Source organism: Cryptomeria japonica, chromosome 7 (assembly GCF_030272615.1).
Source record: "Cryptomeria japonica chromosome 7, Sugi_1.0, whole genome shotgun sequence".
NCBI classification, from domain to species: Eukaryota; Viridiplantae; Streptophyta; class Pinopsida; order Cupressales; family Cupressaceae; genus Cryptomeria; species Cryptomeria japonica.
In genome coordinates, this window is record NC_081411.1 from 513,623,717 (window position 1) to 513,643,176 (window position 19,460).

Here is a 19,460-nt window from a genome sequence, read left to right on the forward strand (position 1 = left end):
TTTTATTAGGAGCTAGGATTAATGCTTGTGAAAATTCTTTTAAAAAATCATCTTCAACATCAACATATTCATATTCATATTCATCACTTGAATCAACATTGTTGCTCATGAACATCATTTTCATGCATCTCTTCATCGAGATTAATAAAAATAGGATATTTAATTGGAATAGAACATGAACTATCATTTTTCTTAAGCATTTTATGTCTCAAATATTTAGGTTGAACTTCCTCTCTAAGGTTAGGCAAAGGATGGACAAATGGGATCATGTCAACATTTGGTGTCTTCGGGGAGGAAATGGGTTGAGAAACAAGTTCATGAGCCTTAGCACGACAAATTTGTCAAAGTTCTCTTGCACAATAGTTTCTTTTAATTTTGGCTGAGGGTTGTGAAGGTTTAGGATCAATAGGCAAAGGCTTCTACTCTTCCTTTAAAGAAGGATGCATGGGAGAAGGTTATTTAGGTTCAAAGATAGGAGATGTTGAATGCTTACCTTTGTAAGATGTAGGAGGCGGAACCACAAAATATAAAGGAGAAATAGAAGGTGCAAGAATAAGACCAGGTCCATCATGAGGAGGGGGAATAGGCCTATCATGAAGAAGAAGAATGGGATTAGGATCTACAGGCTTACTCAAGGATAAGATGAACTCATTCTTCCACCTTTGATAAGATTGAAAATGAGCATCACTTCGAGGCTTAAGAGGTTCAAATTGTTTAGACAAAAAGTAATCAAGATTAACATCTCCACGCCTCACCGTGGGTTGGTAAATGCTATGATTAATTTCTTTGATATTGTCATCAAGAAGTAATTTCAAACATTTATGAATAGTAGAAGGAATTGCTTTCATGGAAGAGAGCCAAGGATATCCCAACTTCACACAAAATTGATCCAATATAGAAATGATAGCAAAATTGACATCTAAACACTTAGTACCAACCTCAAAGGGAAGAGTAATAGAACCAACAGTGAGACAAGAGAAACCATCAAAGATATTAATTACCACATCAGATTTATCATGTCACTTGATGCAATTGTAAGGTATAAATATGTTCTTTAGTTATCACATTCACCATACACGTTGGATCAATGAGCACTCCTCGTGAGAGTATGTCTTTGATCTTCGTAGTGATATATAGTGGGCCATTAGGTGCTTAAATAGACTCACTAGGGTCAAAGGTACTACATAGGTTCTAAGGAGGTGTAGGTTTATCAATAATATTCATCGCGTTATTAGACTCAAGGCCAAGATCATTAGGAGAAAAGGCAAGATGCTTAGACTCAATGACATTAGTAGAATGAGGAGCCAAAGGATTAGTAAATATCTGGAGGTTTTTATTTGGAGGAGCTATGGATTTATTTCCTTTGTCATTCACACCAACTATAGATATGGTATTGTTATCAATAAAGTCTTGAATCTTACTTCTTAAGGAGTAACACTTTTTTAGTGTCATGACTAGGTTGACGATGATATTGGTAAAAAGATTTGGCATCATGATAAGGTGGAAAAGGTTTGGTTGTTTCAATTGGTTTAATAGGAGGAAGTTTCAATATATTTTTGTTCAATAATTGTGTCATAATGCTATCCAAATATTCATAAAGAGAAGTAAATTTTTTTCTAAAATACTTGGATAAAGGAGGCACATTTGTTATAGTAGATGCTACCTAGGTATTGTTGTTGTCATTTAATTTGATGAATCCCTTTTTGGGTTTAAACTTCATGAAAGTTTGTTGAGCACTTTCATTCTTATCAACTGGAGTCATTGAAGGAGATTTTTCAAATTTACTCACTTGAAGTTGATAGTTATGAAGTATTGTGCACAGTTGTGTAAAGGAAGTAAACTCATAAAAGAGAAGCTTATCCCTAATGTCTTTCTGCAAATTAGAAATGAAAATTATTTGAATATCTTGATTAGGCATAAGATAAGAAATTTCAGAATGCAAATGCTTAGATCTACTAATAAAATCAATCACTTTTTCTTTAACACCTTTCTTACAATGCATCAAATCAATCAAAGTAATCCTAGGACCAATATTATTGTGAAATTGTTAAATGAAAGCATTAGCCAATTGTCGAAATGATGCAATAGAATAAGGAGGCAAAAAAACAATACCATTGCAAAGCTTTATCCTTAAATGTTCTAGTAAACAATTTAGCTAAAAGTCTTTGATAATAAGCAAAATCACTAAACAAAGTTTGAAATGTTTTCATATGAGTCAAGGGATCATCTTTTCCATTATAAAGCTCCAATTGAGGGCCACATGTTTTGAGGGGACAACACGAACAATGTCATTAGATAATGGGCTCACTACATCAAATGTGGGCACATTAAACTTTGATTGATTCATGGAATTTATTTGTTGTTGCAAGGATGACACTGTTTGAGCTAGGCTATTGATGGTTGCTTCAGGGGATATGTTGAAATTAGACATGTTGGATTGGGATGGAGGAGTAACATTGTTAAATGAAGAAGGAGGTGGAACACTATGATAGGTAGGCATGGGAGATGATTGGGTGACAAATGGAAGACTCACAAAAGGAGGAATGAAAGAGTTTTGATTAGCAATGTTGCCCCCTTGACTAAAAGGTGTAGGATTAACATTTTGTGTAGAATTAGTCTTGATGTTAGATGTGAAAGTAGGCACACTAGTCATAGAAGTAGTCATAGGAATAGAATGATTAACTTCACTAGGAGATTGAGTGTAACCAAGGACTTCAACACAACTTTTCAAAGGCATAATATTAGTGTCAACAATATGAGAAAGGCCATGCAACAATTCAATGCCAACTTTATCACTTTGAACCATTATTTTTAATCCTTCAATCAATGTGATAGCTTCACATTCTGGGTATTGTTGACTCATCCACTGTTGAAGATTTTCAATTTCATTGTCAATCTTCTCCAATTGGTCAACGGAAACCCTAGTTAGTGATACACGCTCATCATGAGAATTATTTAAAGAATGGGGATAAATAACATTAATTGTTGGAATAGAAGAACCACCCACATTCTCATGAAACAAGTTATCTAAATTAGGCTCCATATCCTTAGTAATTAAACTTTGGAAAGCCTTAATTCTACAACTTCTCATGGGAATATTATAGGTAGTATGAATGGTAGTAAAACCCATGCACAAAGGAGGGAAATTTGGATTTGAATTTGAAAATAATGATTAAACAATACAATTTTTTTGTGAAAAATGATTGATTAACCAATGAATTAAGAAATTTGATTTGTGAATTTGAAAGATAAATAAATATAGATCATAGCATAACATTCATAAAGATCAGATCTAAAAATTAATTTAAAAAATTATTCAACCCACGTGATAATTTTTAGAATTATAAATTAGGGTTTTTGTAAATTCAACTATTAAATTTATTTAATTCAATTTGAAAATGAGATCTAGAGGGAAAATATAAATTTTAAATTAATGAATAATAAGATCTGAAATGATAAATCCAAATTAGACAACCCACAAGCTCAATTTTAGGATTAAAAATTAGGGTTTTTGAGAATTCAACCACTATTTTTTTAAAATTCACTAAACTATTAAACTTGTAAATGTAAATTTGATTTTGAAAATGCATAAACACTCAAATCTGAGAAGAAAAATCAGGATTGCAAGGGTAAAGAGTTAGATTTACCAAAATGTATTTGGTGAAAAATTAGCATTTCCACTACAAGAAGAATGAAATCCTCCAATTTTTTCTTTAAGATCATTACATTAAAAGAGGGAGGTAAATCTAATGGATCTAGCCACAAATTAGCAAGGATAAGAACTAGGAGTCCTATTGGATTTACTAGATTTGATTGGACTACCCTCTTTTTAAGTTGAATTGTGAAAATGTTTAAATTAGGGTAAATATGTTGGTGTATACACCTAAAAATGGTCTGAAGATAATTAATTAAATACACAGTTATTTAATTAATAACCCTTCCCAGATAATTGAATTCGCAAATAATTTGATTAATTTCCCCATTCATCTACTTATAAATAAATCTAACGATTTATTCATTAAGTTCATTTCAATAATCCCTTTTGATTAATTAATCTAAATTAATTAATTCCCTCCACTTAATATATTTTTTTAATCCTATAATCAAAATTAACAAATCCAAGTTTGTTGAGATTAAATATCCATTTTCCTAATTATTTGAATTTCTACAATCAAATGAGCACATGGCTCCTAACTTCTAATCACCTAGCCTAACCATCCCCTAACCTAACCCATTCTATCTAATCTTGGGTTTAACTAATCCTATCCTATCTTGCACATCCTAACCTCTTTTACTCTAACCTCTTGTGGGTTGGATATCCCCTCCTTGAGAAACATGGCACTTTTTCTACATGTCTTCTCCCTTGGACACTTTCCCTTTTATGAGCAAGGTTCCTTGACACTTGTCACCACAGAGATGACATGTGTCCCTCCCTCCAACCTCTTCTCCAAATTCCTCAATCCTAGCCCTTGGTATCTTCAGATCAAATCTAGACCGTTGACCCATGCCACCTCAACTTTGGCCTTTTAATTCCTATAAATACCCCTCATTTTAGAGCAATAAAGATCCCTTGCATTCATAGTTTTTGCATTTTTATTATAGGCATTTGAATTCATATCATCTAGCATAATTGTTAATTTGGATTAATCATAGCATCTTAATCTAGTTTCCTTTTTATCAAATCATGTAGCTTGAATAGATCATTATAGCTAGATCATACATTTCATATCATTTGCACAATCAATCATGATCAAGTAGCTACTCAACTTTTGAGTTGTCACTTTGGAAGTCATTGCTCTGCTAAGAGCCAACAATCCAACACTTTCAAGGTCCTCAAAAATAAAGAAAGATGGGATATCTTAAAGGAGGCCATTGGTTTGCATATTCTATTTAGTTTTTAATGTGTGCTTCCTAGTTCTTATTGTTATCCCATATATGTGCATGTTTAATACAATTGACCCTAATTTTGGCAGCACATAAATTGGCACCCACGGTGAAAAAGTAGAAAATCCAAAAATAGTGAAAAAGCATAAAATCCAAAAACAATGAAAAGGCAAAAAATCCAAAAACAGTGGAAAAAGCAGAAAATCCAAAAATAGTGAAAAAAAAAAATCAAATATGAGAAAAAATGCAATAAAAACAGGTGGTGAAAACCTAGAAATAGACGCTACTTGTCAACTAGCTATTCCATCTATTAGTTCATGCATCCTTCCACTTGCATTCATTTTCATCAGCACAGTTCATATCCATAATAAATCCTTTGTACATACACAGGCATCGCAGGTGATTTCTCACCATGGTTTGGATCATTGTGTATACCATAATAAAGATTATTTTTTAGACTGGGGGCAAAATTTTGTTGAGCTTAATCAAACATGTTGAACAACAGTTAGGCAACACTTGTCAAGTGAAAATTGAGACACGTCCAATGTTGAAAACAAGCTCAATCATCAACTATCAACTATCAATCTAAACATAACAAACACATATCAATGGATGATATCTTTTTACTAATGGTTTTAACACTTTATCAACAATGGTTCAACTTTTATATCTTGATTTTCGCTATCATAATTCCTAAGTGACTCAAGGATGTCTCTGACTAGAGGAACAAGGAAGGTTCATGATATTTTCTTGTCTACTGTCTCTAAATTAATCATTAATATGTGCAAGTTTGTCTCAGGACATGATCATCTGAGTATCATCAAGGGCATTTCAGATTTGCACATAGAAATGGTTAATATTGCATGTTTTACACAAGCAACACTCAGGTCATCTTGGTTCAATTATACCTCAATGCTTGTGCTAACTTGCAATATCAAAACCTAGGAAAGTAGTGCTTAGGTCATCATGGTTCAAGTATACCATCGATGTTTGCACTCACTTCCCACATTTTAAAGGCTCAATGATGATAAAAAGCAATGACCAAATGACCGGTCCGATCGCAGCATTGCCTTTCTTTTACATTTGCATATTTAAATTAGATTGCATTTCATTTTGTATGGGATCACAAGAGCTCATTTTTTCCAAGGACAAAATCTTCAACATGGTGTTATCTCTCTTATTAAGTGATTGAGTACATTGGACATTAACAAAAATAATCAATTCATCCATCCTACATAATAAGTCAGTTCATTTCATCACATATAAGCATTGCATAATAAGATATTAGTCATATAGATCATTCAATCATTCATTTAAAATCGATCATTCATGGCATAAATATCAATCACATAAAGTGGAATCACCATTGCATTGCATTGCATCTAACTCATATCAATATGCATAGATAAAATCATAAAAGAATCATAAAAATAGGAAACATTTCATTGCACATGCATCACATAGTACATACACATACATCATGTAAATACTGCATCATCATATAGAAAGCATACATCCATCATCTATAATCCATAACCATATCGAAAGTAAAGCATACATCATGAAAATAGTTGCACAACATAATCATATAGCAAGTAGAAGGCATCCCTAATCTCATAAGTCATATAGAGAAAGTACAATCGACTAAATATCATATCATAAAAAATAATCAATGTCTAAGGTAATATGATATCACAAAAATATATGAGATACACCACAATAATACATCACAGGAACCATCAATATCTCATCACAAAAGAGTGTATGCGTCGATTATCAATGTCCCATATCAATGTCAACTAGGATGACGACTAAAACTTTCTCCAGATGTTGTTGGCCTAACCAAATCTCATGCTACTCCCTTGAATGTACCAACATCGGCACATCTAAATCTTTCTGCAGTGGGATATCAACAAAATGTCAGTTCTTTATCCAATCAATCACTTTGATCAATTGATTTGCTATCTTATCCGCTCACTGGAGATTTCCATCAATCTCTTTGAGAACCCATCAGTGATGTTCATTCATCATGAGGTCATGCATCTAGTCTATTCAATCTTGGGTTAACATCATTGACGCTCATCAATCATGAAGTCAATGAAACTCATCCTATCAGATCATCAAATCTTGAGTTTACATCATTGATGCTCATCAATCATGAAGTCAATCAAACTCCTCCTATCAGATCATCAAATCTTGAGTTTATATCATTGACCTTCATCGATCGCAAGGTCAATCAAACTCTATCAATCATCAATTCAAGCAAAACATCAGAGTAATCAGAGAATTGACACTTTCATCAACCAAAGTTGCAAGAATCAAATAAATTTTATCGGGAAATCAATTTCACAAAAATCCAAACAATCCAATCATCAATTCTCTCAATTGATCTTCCAAGGGGGCATCCTCATATCGCAATCTATCTATCAACATCTAGGGCATCATATTGAATCATGTTCGCATCAAATTAAAATTTATCATATCAAGATCAAATCTTAATCAAATCACATCAACATCATCGAATTGAATTTTCTTTCAACCAATGTGTCATCACACATCACTTGAAAGAGAGGCAAAATGTATACACCTAAAAATGGTCTAAAGATAATTAATTAAATAGATAGTTATTTAATTAATAACCCTTCCAAATTAATTGAATTCGCAAATAATTTGATTAATTTCTCCATTCATCTACTTATAAATAAATCTAAGGATTTATTCATTAAGTTCATTTCAGTAATCCCCTTTGATTAATTAATCTAAACTAATTAATTCCCTCCATTTAATCAATTTTTCTAATCCCATAATTAAAATTAACAAATCCAAGTTTGTTGAGATTAATTATCCATTTTCCTAATTATTTGAATTTCTAAATTCAAATGAGCACATGGCTTCTAACTTCTAACCACCTAGCCTAACCATCCCCTAACCTAACCCATTATATCTAATCCTTGGTTTAACTAACCCTATCCTATCTTGCACAACCTAACCTATTTGATTCTAACCTCTTGTGGGTTGGATATCCCCTCCTTGAGACACATGGCACTTTTGCCACATGTCTTCTCCCTTGGACACTTGCCCTCTTATGAGGAAGGTTCCTTGACACTTGTCACCATAGAGATGACATGTGTCCCTCCCTCCAACCTCTTCTCCAACTTCCTCAATCCTAGCCCTTGATATCTTCAGCTCGAGTCTAGACCATTGATTCCTACCACCTCAACTTTGGCCTTGGAATTCCTATAAATACCCCTCATTTTGGAGCAATAAAGATCCCTTGCATTCATAGTTTTTGCATTGTTATTATAGGCATTTGAATTCATATCATCTAGCACAATTGTTAATTTGGATTAATCATAGCATCTTAATCTAGTTTCCTTTTTATCAAATCATGTCGCTTGAATAGATCACTCTAACTAGATCATGTATTTCATATCATTTGCACAATCAATCATGATCAAGTAGCTACTAAATTTTTGAGTTGTCACTTTGGAGGTCACTGCTCTGTTGAGAGCCAACAATCCAACACTTTCAAGGTCCTCAAAAATAGAGGAAGATGGGATATATATTAAAGGAGGCCATTGGTTTGCATATTCTATTTAGTTTTCAATTTGTGCTTCCTAGTTCTTATTGTTATCTCATATATGTGCATGTTTAATACAATTGACCCTAATTTTAGTAGCATAGTTGGAATTGATTTAAAATTGCACAGTCATTGGATCGAGCCACAAACCTGGATCTGAGAATTGTAAGAGTATTCAAATTTGTTCCCAAAAGGAGCTCCTGATTTGTTGGGATAGGGATGGTGATCGTTCATGTCCTCTGCACTTTTTGCACTCTAATGGGGGATCGATTTGTCACTATAAATAAAGCCAATTCTAAAGATCGCAACTTTGTATCCGCTCATATGCACAGTAGAGAAGGGAAATAAGACAGGAATTGGGCTATGCCTTAGGTCAGAACCCAGTTTTGGAATTAACCATCAAATGGAAATTAAATATGATTGAATTGTCAATGGGCCCTTGGTCTACTAGTGAAGTTGAATGGCTCCAAATGAGCCCACTAGGGATCAAGTCTTGTTGAGTGCAAAGGCTCCAACATCATAAGGGATGAGGTTGGGATCGTGCCCTGGGTGAATTTGGTGGAATGGATACTCCTTAGTCCTTGGCTTTTAGTCAAAGAGGTTTCACCTATAGGCTCGTGCCCCCAAATTGGGTGGCAAAAACTACTCTGTGAAGGCCCTCACTAGGCTGGTGGCATGCGGGCTTCGTGTCCTTATTGGGCTATTGTGCTTGCAGGTTTGGACATCCATCAAAAAATATGATTAAATTGCAGTAATGAAAATGTTCTCCTTTTGAGGGTGATGCTAAATAATGACTGAAACACAAATGTTATACCTCCTTGCAAATTTTTGTTTGTCTGCACATGGAATTAGGGTTTCATGAAGTCTTCAATAACATAGAACATAAATGTCAACTCCAATGCTTGAATCTTGACTTTATCTCTACTCCAATGCTTCAAAGAAAATCGATTGTGTGCTCACTTGAATTTGAATGCTTGATTTCTTGATAGATGTGTGATTAATTTTTTTGGATATCTCAAAGTGAGAGGGGTAGACCTCCTTTTATACTTACTCATTGAAAAACAACTTAATTTTCTAGGATGAGCTGACACGGAGCCAAAATTCCCACTCAAATATCATGACCGTTAAGGGACCCAAATTTGGGTCCTAATTGGGAGGACCAAGGCGCTAGATGTTGTGGTTCTGAGGGGACAAGGACACCATGCCTTGGTCCTACCCAATCAGAGACCAAAAATTAAGGGCAGAAAGAAGTGTGAGGTGAAAACAGTGGCAAAAATGCATAGTATGAGTAGAATTAGGTCCCAGTCAGGCCTTAGAGGACAAACACCAAGGTGAGGTCCCAAATGCAAACAAAATTGTAAGAGAGTACAATTTAGGATGCTACAATATTTATATTGGAAGGACTAGAAAATAATTCTACAAAGGAATGGACAAAAGAGGTTTTAAGAGAACAAAATTGTAAAAGAGAATTAGTAAAAATTAAACAAAGATTTGAAAAAGATTGTTGCGGCCTAAATCCATTAGAATTTTGGTCTACAAATCAAGAAGAATGTGATATTAAAATAAGACCATAATGCATTTCTATGAACCCTCATGAACCCACCTATTTACTTAGTTCTCGTGAAGTCAAAGAAATGGATGAACATTTCAATGAATTGTTAGAAAGCAATTTTATTAGAAAAAGCAAAATTCCATTTGCATGTCCTGCTTTTCTTGTAAATAAAAGAGTAGAAAGAGAAAGAGGCAAAAAAATATTCTGTGTAAATTATACATGCATATCAATGATATTATTATACCATTTAATTATCCCATACCATTTAGATTAGATTTGATTAGAATATCAACAAATAAACAAAAAAAATCAAAATCTGACTGTAAATCAAGATTCGGGCAAATCAAGGTAAAAGAAGAAGACATGTATAAAATGACATTCTCAGTCCAACAAGGCTTATTTAAATGGAATGATATGCCATTTGGTTTTTGCATGACATCTCCATACTATTAAAGAAGAATGGATCAAGCTCTCAGACATTTGAAAGTTTTTGTGCTATCTATATTGATTATAGTATTATTTTTTTTGACAATGTTGCTGACCATATTGAACATCTGAAGCAACTATATGTAGCTGAAGATGAACAAAAACTCAAGAGAAATGGTTAGTGGAATAAATCATAAAACAACAAACAATTCAAATAAGCATAATCATTATACCTTCAACCCTTGTCCTCTCCTTCGGATTGAGCCTTGGATGCACCCCTCTTCAACTTGTCTCGATTGACTCCAAGATGATTATGGATTGCTCTCCACACACAATAACACAAGGATAAGTGGATGGATGGGGGATGATAGAAAATGCATATGGATATGGATGCCTAAGCTTGACTATAATGGAGATGCTAAGGAAATGGTTCTAAGCACAAATCGGCAGCATATGATTGCATGAAGATGAGATGAAAATAAAGGGGAGGAGACCCCAATTTATAAATTTGAGAGGGGGATAATGGATGGTCAAGATTGATTTGAAATGGAAGGAAAAGATTGAAATAAATAGATGAAGTGGGTTGAGAGGACATGGTGTGGAGACCAAGAGATTTGTCATAAAGGCATTTCTTGTCTCCACACTCCACAATGTACATGGGGAAGAGATCCTCAAATACATTGGGAAGACAAAAAGGAATTTAAAAACCCTTGGGGAGGACAAGGGAATCAAAAATTCCCAAATAATGAGGTGCATAGAAGAATGGGGAGAGAAAAGGAATTAGAAATTCCTTGGGAAGAGCAGAGTGCATAGGATAGTGAGAGAATTTGAAATCCTTGAAATGACCAAAGTGTTGGCATTGAATTTGTCATTGATGTCAACATGTGTGTGCAGGGTTGATTTGTTGAAGTTGTAGAGAGATGCAAAGACATGCAGAGACATCAAATTGGACATAGATGCAAAGTAAAAAGATGTTGGATGTGTGTGCAGGGTTGATTTGTTGAAGATGAAAAGAGATGAAAAGGCATGCAGAGACTTCATATTGGACATAGATGCAAAGTACAGAGATTTTGGATGATGAGGTCTCAAAGGAAGATCAAATTGGTTGATGTGGTGTTGCATTATGATAGCATATTTGTGCAAGTTAAGTCAATATGCTTGGAGGTTGCATGGAGTCAATGGTCTTAAATAAGATAGAGCACATAGGAGCCTTCTATTGGACTTGCAGATGGTTAGAGGACCAAGGCCATATAGTTGTGATGGCATGAGGCAAACAGGATTGACCTAGAGCATAAGTGTTGCTACAACATCATATAACATACCGTGTTAGTCCCACATGGATATATAGAAGGCAAGCATGGGATGTGCTATTGGGACAGTATTGGACAAAGAAGACAAAGGCCAATGAAGTGGTAAAGGTATTGTCCAATATGGTCTGACTCATAAAAAGTAAATTTGCAATTGTGTATAACACGCCATGTTAGTCGCATGCAGTTACAGGGAGTATCAATCGCAGTTATGTATAACATGTCATCTTAATTACACAAAGATTACGGGTAGAGCACATAGCACATAGGTTATCGCTATCTATGTAGCTGCAAAAGGTGACAAGGGATGCCAATAACACGATAGTTATGCAACTGGTTTATCAATAATATGATGGTTATGTGACTACATATGCCAATAACATGATGGCTATGTGATTGCAGATGTCAATAACACAATGGCTATGTGCCAGGAGATGTCAATAACATGACAAGTTAGTTGTATTGGTCTTGCGATCGAGGATGTCAATAAAGGGAGAAGTCAGATAGAGCAAGAAGTTTTTGCGGGGTAATATAGCAATGAAGCTATTTGGTTCCCTCTCTATCCCATGCTAGGAAAACTTAAGGGAGATGACCGTGCGGGGTAGAATTAACAAAAGGAGGTTAGCATTGTAGAAATTCAAAGTGGAAAGGCCATGTAGGGTAACATAGTTATGAAGTCAGAGGTCACGCCCGCTATCTGGCACCAAGGAAGTTTAGAAGAAAAAGGCCCTGCGGGGTAACTTCAAGCAAAGCGAATAGAGGCGCCCCACTATCCCACAGCGTGTAGGATTGAAGTAGAGAAGTCACGTGGGGTAATAATATTAAAGAGGATAGAGGCACCCTCGCTATCTCGCAGCATGCTTGGGTGGTGAGAAATAGTCACGTGGGGTAACATAACAATGAAGCAATTTGGTTTACCACTATCCTGCGACGTAAGATGATCTTGCGAGGTTACAAGAACAAAGGGAAAATTGTGCTCCCCCCTATCCCACAACTAGAAAGCTAGAAGTGTGATAGTCTTGTAGGATAAGAAGAACCATGGAAAATGAAGTCTCTTGCTATCTCGCACCATGTAAAGTGGGTGCATGGTTATCTTATGGCGTAACAAAAGATGAAGGGAGAGATGGAGCCCACTATCCCACGACCTGGTGAAGGTAAGTATGATGGGTCTGTAGTGTATGAAAGCAAGGTGTAAGAGGTGCATCTCGCTAGCTCACACGAGTAAAATGGGTTTGTAAATGACAATGCGAGGTAAGATAAAAGGAAGATGATGTGCATCTCACCATCCTGCAATGACAGAGTTTAAGGTTGGAGTGATCAATTGAGATGATTCTGTCGACACATTGGCAGCCTGATAGACACTGAGGTCCATGTCGCAAGTTGATTGTAGTTGACCATATGACTTGAAGGTAGATTTTGAAACCACATATGTAGCTTGATATATGAACTATCCATGTAGATGGTTAACTATGGTTGAGTTGAATACCTGTAAGAAGATTTTGACACCATGGGTGCATGCTGATAGACACAGAGGTTCATGTGGTAGCTGACCGAAATTGACTGAGTGACTTAGATGACCATTTTGAATTCATGTGGCATCAACACTAGTCAAAGAGAAAATTTGATACTTAGAAGTCGGTGACAAAGGATTTAAATGAGGGTAGTTGTCAATCTTTTTAGAGAAGGTCGAGAAAGAGTGAAGAACACATTAATGGCAATTTTGTAGCAGTCTATTGTGCGGCTCAAGATGATCCACAAAGAGGAGATCATATCTCATCAGACAAATGAAGATTACCAAAGTTAGTAATCAGTGTACAAAGAAGACTAGTGTGTGGCTCGAGATGATCGATAGGTAGCATATCATATCTTACGGGTAGGCAAAGATTACTAATATAGTAATCTGAACTCAGTGATCAAACTTAAGAAGGAAGATATTGCAATTAATGATGACCGCTAGACAATCTACAAAGTAGATACTGAAGATCAAATTAGCTTGATCTCTTAGATGTACATTTGAACTTCAGCTCTTGGCGGGAATATATGCGTACTCTTGAGATAAAGAGTGGTCAAACCAAATGGTTGAGGTGTTTGATGATGTGGCACATGGAACCATTACAATGGCAGTATCAACCTAGCCTTTTCGGTCAAATCTAGAAGCTCGATAGTCCAAATTTAATGTATGTGAAGGATATAGTGATGAGTCATGATCTAGTTGAATGTTGAGTATGTAAGTCGACAAAAATTAGGGGATTGTGTGTGAATGATTGGTGTATGTAGAGATTGTGACTAGTCGTTGAACGAAATAGCAGAAAGAGCTGCAGAGTCAGGTTGGACCAAGAAAAAGAAAAAGAAAAAGAATAGCAGAAGGAAGCTGAGAGTCGCAGTTGTGTGGCAGCTGAAAGTAAAAGAAGAGATAGTGGGATGTAGCCTTGAAGAGTAGAGACCAGAAACTAGAGAGTGTTGAGCCGAGGCAGATAACACAATGGGTTATATATGTTATTATGAGGATCTGTTTATTACTGAGAGGGGGGGTGAAGCAGTGATAACAATAAACTAAAATCTTTCAAAAATCTGAAAATACTTCTCAAAAAGAGTTCATAACCAGTATCGGTACTACTCAATCAATCACTTAAACAAGATTAACCAAACTACTTATTCATGTGTTCATCAACATGTAAGAAATGTAATGATATCAAATCCACATATAAACAAATCAACCACCATATGAACACAGAGATTTTCATGTGGAAACCCAAATGGGAAAAATCATAGTGGGAATTGGTACCCAACAAATTTGCACTCTTTTGAAATGCGCCCTATTAAAGGCCTAGCCCAGTTAGGAGCTTTACAATAATGTCTGGTTAAGAGAACACCCTATTAGGAGTCACTTGATGAAGGAATTTTAACCTCGACTTTGTTAGGAGCTCTACCTATTAGGAGTAACCTTGCTAAAGGATTTAACCCCAAATTAATGAGCCACCCGGTGAAGGGATTTACAAGATCGGGCCTATTCGGACCTATCTAGTTAAGGGATTTTAATACTGCTGCAATTGTTAGGAAACAACATGTAAATGATCTAATCAATGCACTCTCTTCTTGCTAGTACAGATTCATTTTAGCTCCAATCTGATTCACACATGCAGACATCTCAATCTGGTTCGGCACACTCTCCTTCTCTAATCACCGACACACAAAACCTTCTCAAACTTGACCTAAATACACTTTACAACTAGGTCAGTTACATAACCTTAACTCATCAACAAGATATAATGAATTTACATCATAGATCATATCAGATCATTACAAATCATTACAGATCATTACAACAAATTTCAAGACAATTACAACCATTGAATGATCATAACACATCAACGCACATTGATCTGATAAGCTGTCAAACCCTTATCACATTCTGCTAAGCACTTTGTTGTTTCCCAAGAAATTTGCTCCATGTACGTGCTTAAATGCAATCTTATCATCACACACAATTTTTGACATGTCACCACTAAGTAATGAATATGATAAGATTAACCGCCAAACCATAAAACATCGTTGGTTAAAGATCTTGTTACCGGTTCTCAAACTTTGCACTGAATATACAATAGTCAATTACAAACATGACTTCTGGTTCTCCAAACATGATGCGGTTCCAGTCATAGACTCATTATAATATCATAAGCATACATTCCAAACTGCAACATCTAACTCAACATTGATCTCTACCACAACCATCTCCTTCATTGTTCCTGCTTACTAGTTCACTGTCAACTTGGCAAACATTCCATTACCGGTTAGGCTTAGATAACTTAGATGATATACCAAACATAAACAAACAAGGTTGCCATCAATGACAACATAAATAATTGATCACAGAGAATCATATCATAATTATATCATCACCAACAACCCATTGATATCTCATCAACATCCTTTATCAGTATATCATCATCTCCATCAGCTATGCCAATATGCCAATAATATACGCTGTGAGAGGCAGAGAAAGAGGAGTGATTAGAGCATAAAATAGAGATCTGGTTGTAGAGATAAGAAGAGGACAAAGAGAAGATGACAAAGATTGATAACAGAGGTCAGAGAGTAGAGGAGAGAACTTGTGAGCAAAGAACAATCAAGTCAATCTCAAGTGCAAAACATTTGTGAGTTACAAAACTTCATTTGTAACAAGGTACTTAATTTGTATTTGTAATTTATCTTCATTGTAAATCTCTGAGTGGGTGCTTAGAGTAGGGGTAGATGCTCCTTTGGGTTGGTAATCCTTTGGGTTGGTGCCCATAAATGTTCTAATCAATGATTTACTTGTGAGATTGGATTGGATCAGTAGACTCCAGCAGCATTTCTCACCAAGGTTTTTCTCCACATGGATTTGCCTCGTATATCTTGTGTTATCAGTTTGTCTTGTGTGTGTGTGTTTAAATGTGTTTGATAGTTTTTCTCATATATTATTGATTTATGTTATTAGATCTTAAATCATTTTGATAAGTTAAAAAAATTTATTACTGTTGATTCACCCCCCTCTTAGTGGTCCAATTGTGTTTCATCATAAAGTTGGTGCATTTAAGGTTTGGAAGGTGAGAGGGGAAAGTCGTTTATGGCAAATGGTTGACTTTGCTCTAATCATGATGATTAGGATTGTGCAAATGATTAAGAAGGGGGGATTAAGTGGGTTAGTGATGAATTAGAAGATAAGTGGGAAAGTTAGGAGGATTTGACAAGAGGAGAGAGAATGAGTGGAGGAATTAAAAATTGGAGAATAATATTAAGCAAGCTTCTAGAAGAATTAATTAGTTTAAGTGATTGTTAGAGGAAAGTGATTTGTAGGAATCACATGATTTAGTTAATTAATTTGAATTAATTAACTAAAGGGAATTTTTGAGGAATTCATTAATTGGATGACTTTAGAAGAATGAGGGATAATTATTTTATTTTATAAATTAATTATTTGGGCTATAGTGACAAGATTAATTTAATTTAATTAATTTTGAGAAGAATAAAGGGAATAACATAATTAAAATAATTAATAATGTAGTAAGGATAAATTAATTAAATATTTAATTTCATGAATTTTAGACGTCTACATTTTGCCTCTCTTTTAGGCAGCAGAAAAATTGGCAGTGGGTAAAAGACAAAAGAAGATGCGTGAAGACGCGAGTGGTATATGCCCCCTCGAGATTTTAACTGGAAAATTTTAATTTTTGGGGGAAAATTCTCGAAAAGAAGAAAATGGAAGTTAGAATGAAGAGAGGAGATAAAATAGGAGAAGAAGAGTGATTTGAAGAGAAACAGGATGAAAAATGGGCGAAGGGGGGGGCTTATAAGCCACACAGGGCCCAAGGAGGGGTCATTGTCACACATTCACCTTGGAGATTTGGAGACCATAGAGCACTAGGAGAGAAATAGTGTGCATCCCACACCATGAGCACTATTCAAAAAGGGTCAGATGCTTCTAGTGGCCAGTTGAGTATGACCCACCGATATGTACCCCAAACCCACTTTGTCATTTTGTAGGCTAGGGCATTTATTAGGATAATAAATAAGGGGAAAAGTGGTTGAGGCACAGACATTGATCACCGGATTGACATCTGTGTAGGGGATCAACACCTATGGAGGAGATTAACATCTATACAGATGTTGAACTAGGTAAAAAGGGGAGATCACCGCCCATACAGACAAATAATGTTTGTGCAAATGGTGTTCTGCAAGTAAAGGGGGGTCGAGAGGGGAAAGTTTGTGGATCAATGTCTGTGCCTGTGACGCGACGTGTCCTCCACAGTTTCGGTGTCTTCGCATAGGAGAACCATCGTCTCCGCTAAAAGGGAGAAAGGGATAAAAAGGGGGATAGGAAGGGAAGGGGAATTGGTTCAGGGGATTGCATGGATGCCCCAGGGGTGGAATAAGGTATAAATAGGCTAGAATAGGCTAGAATAAAAGGCTAATAAAGTGATTCTACTGGATGTAGGACAACCTTGGTCTGATTACCTCTTATGAGTACTGGACATCGACGATGGCATTGTGCGGGAATTTGGGGAGACACGAGCGGGAGATGCTCAACATAGTAAGATTAGGATTCATGGGGAGATGGTCATGGATCCCCACACACATCTCCATGATGATGGCACTGGTGGAGCACTAGGATAGTGAGATCTATACCTTTCACCTATCTATAGGAGAGGCAAGCACTAAACTTTTGCATGTCTGGAGGATCTTGAAGATCCCCATCAGAGGCGTCATCTTGCAGTACCAGCTAGACCACAGGGACCACTTCCTTTGGATCACATGTGATTGTGATGATCTACTGATGGACAAGACCAGGATGCAGTTAGGGGAGGCCATGTGGATTCGACAAATTCCACGCTTGGTTTTGTTCATTTGCGGACTAATTAGTGGGTACATGATACCTGACCTGACTAACCATGGATGCTCGATTGGATGGGGCTGATGTATATACTACATATTAGAGGACTACGTACGGTATGCATGGGGGGCCACTATGCTCGAGCAGTTGTATCATGACATGCATCTGTATGTATATCAGAGTTACAGGAACCTCAGCACATGAGTCACCCCATTACACATTTGGGCATGGGAGCATATTGCAGTGACATGACCCATCCAAGTTCAAGATTGGCGGCAGCAATTTTCGTATGTATATCGCTACAGAGGTTTATTGCACTATATTTGGGTCGGAGCACTATGGTTCTGGAGGAGGATTTTTTATGAGCTCATGTTCTTCACATGGCAACCCTTACTGGACAATGAGAGATGGAGGGGGGATTGGAAGTTAGCATTTTTTTAGGCTGAGTATTGGATATTGGGCGCAATGTCCATGTTATTGATCAATACCTGCCTCACTGAGTGATGAGACAATTCAACCACATACAGGACATTGTTGGTCATGAACGCACCCACCCACACAACACCTGAGAGATAGCCACATGGGGACATACGATAGGGCCACTTGAGGTTAGGCTTAGTTAGACAGGTGCAGAGTTGATCGATGGGATGAGCAGTTAAAGGCAGGAGATGATCTGAGTTGTACAGGTGCATACACATGTTGGTGGGAGGCCCACAGACTAACGCAACTCAGCATTCCAGGGGTACTAGAGGCGGATGATATTTCATTGTCTATAGATGAGGTGGTGGGAGGCAAGGGAGATGGTCTCACAAATAGGGCAGTTGCTGGAGAGGGGAGAGGGTAGGGACAAATGTAGGCAGGAGGAGTCAAAGGGCGGAAACGGGTACTATGGAGGGGGAGGAGGGGACATGGACAATAGGTACCTTGAGTAGAGGTGTCTTTACAAGTACAAGTGCCAACAAGTCAGATCAATGTAGGGGCAATACAAGATGAGGGTGGGGATGGAGGAGCAGAGCCCATGGATTTTCCTAAGGTATAGGGATAGGAGGTCAGAGAGGGATAGGTTGGATAGGTATCCAAGGCAAATTTTGAAAGGGTTATTATTGAGTGGGACACAAAGAGGGAGAGGGCATAGAGCATAGAGGATTAACTAGCCACAAAGAGGCAGTCGGTAGAGCAGGTTAGGGAGAGGGGATACAGCCTATGGGAGGAGGTGGATTGGCTGAGGAGGGAGGGGGATGCATTGAGGGAGGATCTGCAGACTGCCATCTCTGAGTGGGACAACTTACATGTGCAGTTGGATGAGGCAGAGTAGATGTTAGAGGAGGCACGAAGTTGAGG